Raw genomic sequence first — 4,282 nt, 5'->3', positions numbered from 1 at the left:
GATGTCTTTGGTTGGGGTTTGATATGGAAAGGAAACCTTCTTAATAATTTAGAAGGAATACAACACTTGGAAAATATAATTCCTACTTGTCTTTGGTGTGCTCATCAATTCCAGAATGAGTGTGTTCCTATTTGTTAGAAGTATGTTGAGGTCTAGTTCGTTGAGAGATTCTCTACAACTAGTTAGCCTCCTATATTGGTGTATCGGTGTGTGGGTGAGATATTCACTCAACCAAGAGATTGTATGTCCAAAATATACTAACTATCTCGAGACATAAATTAATATGTTTATATTATATTATTTTAATGTGAATATAATTTTGAGCGTGCATTATCAAAATTTTAGTTGGTACCATTTTGGCCTAGCCCTCCTGCGCCGAGGGAAATAAGAGAGTATATTTGTATTGTTTTAACTTTTTGTTGTTTCCATTGAATTATTAAGGTACTTGTGTAGCCGATTGGAGAGGAATCCAGTTGAGTTGTGTCATGGAGCTGACTGTAAGAAGCATGTTGCAGATATCGTTATTGGGAGAGGTTGCTGAGCACGTTTGAACTTTGAAGTCGTTCGTATGTCACTACCAGCAATGTCGAAATATGATAAGAATGATAGATCTATTGCATTGTCAGGCCAATCCTTCGAAGTTTTGTAAAAGTTTTTTAAACAAGAACAAGGAGCCAACATTGAGCTACCTATTGTTTGAGTGGTGGTTTGAGTGTTGGTACAGTGAGCATGGAGATCTGGAGTGCAACAGGAGGCATTGAGAAGGTCGATCCCTGCTCAGAGGCCATGAGAAGTGTCAAGTGTTGCACAGGGAAGACATGAAATGGAAAACCAACACAAGAGGATCTAACAGGTGCGGATCACTAGGAGCTCCTTCAAGGAAAACACCACATAGGCTTCACATTAATCTCCAATATTAAATAGATACAATTTGTTAGGGACAAGAAATCATATCCCTGAATAATAGGAACTGAATGACTAATAAAAGTATAATGCACAACTACGTAACAACAATAACCTATTCTCCATTAATTCTAACACTCCCCCTTAATGGAGAAAGGGTTCTTAAACACACCTAATAGCGTCATCCAGGTGTCCATCTTCCCTGTGTTCAAGGAACCACAGACAAGATTGCTCGGATCCTTAAAAGGTATGATATTCCCTCTTCCTTTAGGCCCCTCAACACCATTCACAAATCCCTCCGATCGGTGAAAGATCTCGTTAACCTTAAGGACATGAAGGGTGTCTACTTGATCCCTTGTTCTTGTGGGACCCCCTATATTGGGGAAACAGGGCGCTCCATCTGTCAAAGGATCTGCGAACATGCGGCTGACCTGAGACATGGGAGATCCAAGTCCTCAGCATTAGCTGAGCATGTGGAAAGACCAAGCATCAGGTGTGTATTGAGGAGGCCAAGGTTGTTGCCAAAGTCGCTCAGTTCCACCATCGTAAATTGAGGGAAGCTATTGAGATTGAAAAGAAGCCGAGCAATCTCAATAGAGATGATGGCTAGAAAATCAGTAGGTGCTGGATTCCAGCACTCGCTTCTTAGTTGGTTTTTCTGCCCCCTCCTTCCTTTTTTTTTTTTTAGAATATATATGTATATATGCAACATTAACAATATTTAATAAATAATTTAATTAAATAAATAAATTACCTTTTTAAAGGTAACCTTTGAATTATTCTATTTATTTATATAGTATTTTATCCTAACTTTATAATTTTTATTATAAATTATATATACATATATTTGATTATTAATAAATAACTATTAAATTACTTTTTTAAAATAACCATTATAAATTATTATTAAATTAATAAATGAAAATTCTCATCCTATTATATATATATATATATATAATAATTATGAATTAATTTAAATAAATAAATAAATTAGTGATATTATTATTTTTATTTATTTATTTATTTATCTATTTTATTTTTTTAACTAACCATTGATATTATTTTTCTTATTAATCCTAACCTTTATCTTATTAACCTAATATTATAACTTTAATATATATATATATATATATATATATATATATATATATATATATATATATATATATATATATAATTTAAATAAATAACTAAATTTCTTTTTAAACCAACCATTAATGTTAATATTTTTACCTAATTTAACTTATTTCCATAAATAATATAAAATAAATAAATAATAATAATAATAATAAAATAATTAGACCTAGGCCCTAAGGTCAAAATTAGCCGTTAGTCAATTTAGCCGTTGGAGACTCTGCTCCGACTATTTATCATGCTAAGCTGGATCTGTTTCTTCAACTTGTCCTGACGATGAACCACACTAGTTGGTTCGAAACGCATCGACAAATGTTTGTCTACATGTGATTTACGCCGAAGTTATTCTTTCAACTATTATGGATCACAGAAGCCTCAATTCAACACCTAATATTTCCCTAAACAACTCAAACTTCAGCCTTCCCAGAGGCTTAGTGAATATATCGGCCATATTCTCACAAGAATTACAATATTCAACACAAATCTCTTTGGACCACACTTTTTTCGTAACAAAATGAAATTGAGTGTCTATGTGTTTAGTGTTTTTATGAAACACAAGATTGTAAGCTAGTTTGATGGAACTTTTATTGTCACAATTGATAACCTATAGCTTCTGTCTGTTCTTCTCCTACATCATGTAGAAGTCTGCGCAACCAAACTGCCTCACATGCTACTGCACACATAGCTTGATATTTTGCTTCTGCAGAGGATAAGGCTACAATATGCTGCTTCTTGCTACACCAAGAGATGACCCCAGACCCAATGCTAAACATGTAACTTGTAATTGATCTTCTATCATCTAAATTTCCTGCCCAATTAGAGTCTGTATAATCTGTCAAGCTAACATCAAATGAGTCAGAATACAAAATAACAAAGTCTAAAGTTCCTTGCAGATACCTCAGTACTCCTTTCACTGCAAGACAATGGTTCTCATGAGGTTGAGTCATGAACTGACTTAAAACACTCACTGCATAAGCTATATCTGGTCTCGTTGTAGTCAAATAGATAAGACTACCAACTAACTGTCTATACAATATTGCATTTGCATATTTCGAACCATCATTCACCTGAAGTTTGTTGTTCTGTTGTAAAGGCACAAATGCAACCTTGCAATCATCCATTTTGAATTTAGTCAACAAAATCTTAGCATACTTACCCTGGGACAAGAAAGTTTGGCTTGAATCTCTCCAAACTTCTAGACCCAAACAGTAATGCATTTCTCCAAGGTCCTTCATATCAATTTTTTGTGATAATTGCTGCTTGATTTCTTCAATGAGATTGTCTGCACTCCCTGTCATTAGATCATCTACATATAAAGAAATCAACACTATCTTCCCCTCATCTTTAAACACAATATACAAATTAGGATCATTTTTACTCCGTTTATAACCATGCATGAGGAAAAATGAATCAATTTCGTCGTACCAGGATCTTGGAGTCTGTTTTAAACCATATAAATCTTTCTTCAATCTACATACTAGATGCTCTTCTCCATTCTTAACAAACCCCTCAGGCTGCACTAAGTATACTTCTTCTTTTAAATCACCATTTAAGAAAGTAGATTTAACATCTAAGATGTATTTCCTAAAAATGCTTAGTGGCTAAAGAAATAATCAATCTAATGGTATTTAATTTTGCAACAGGGGCATTCAATGGTCGAAGCAATAAAGGTCTCATCGCTTTGAGCTCTAGCGAAAGTCCATGCTGCTAGCGCTAGGGTTCGATCGTTAATCATATTACCAACCTCCTCGGTGCGTTTGGCGACCCCGTTCCAGCACTCCTTCTGAGTTCTTCAACATGGTTTTGCCCCTGGGAGGGGCGGGCTCATCCCACCCTCCACCCACCAGTACCTCCTCTGACAAAATAGGCCAAGCAGACTCTCTGAACAATCCAGGCGCTCCCCCAAGGATCGATCAGGACACTGAACCTGTCATACATGCCGCTGGGAACTTCGCTACAGGATCTGCAACTGTCAATGAAAAAGGCATAGACCAAAAGGCCCCAATGTCACAGCCAAAGGCGTCTTCTGCAACGTGCATCTCGAAGACTACAGAATGAATCAAAGTAGATCTCCCCAGTCAAAGAATCAACAACCAGATCCAATACATGAAGGATCATGCGCTTATAGGAAAATTTCTCGGATTCTGGCCTACTGAAAAGGTCTTGCATTGATGGATAACATCCAAATGGAAGCCCAAAGGACAAGTCACTCTGCAGCTTGGCCCCAAAGGTTTCTTTACTGCTA

At 35.9% G+C, this 4,282-nt stretch overlaps 1 pseudogene; it reads right to left on the bottom strand.

Moving 5' to 3' along the window:
* Window positions 1-2,627: 2,627 nt before the first annotated feature.
* Window positions 2,628-3,158, bottom strand: LOC149227828 (secreted RxLR effector protein 161 pseudogene; annotated as a pseudogene).
* Window positions 3,159-4,282: the final 1,124 nt, after the last annotated feature.

This window comes from Pinus tabuliformis, chromosome J (assembly GCF_031772625.1).
Source record: "Pinus tabuliformis cultivar Carrire ecotype Pingquan chromosome J, CPIR1, whole genome shotgun sequence".
Lineage (NCBI taxonomy): Eukaryota > Viridiplantae > Streptophyta > Pinopsida > Pinales > Pinaceae > Pinus > Pinus tabuliformis.
Note: the sequence above shows the minus strand (reverse complement) of the source record. Positions and strands in the feature narration are given on the sequence as shown.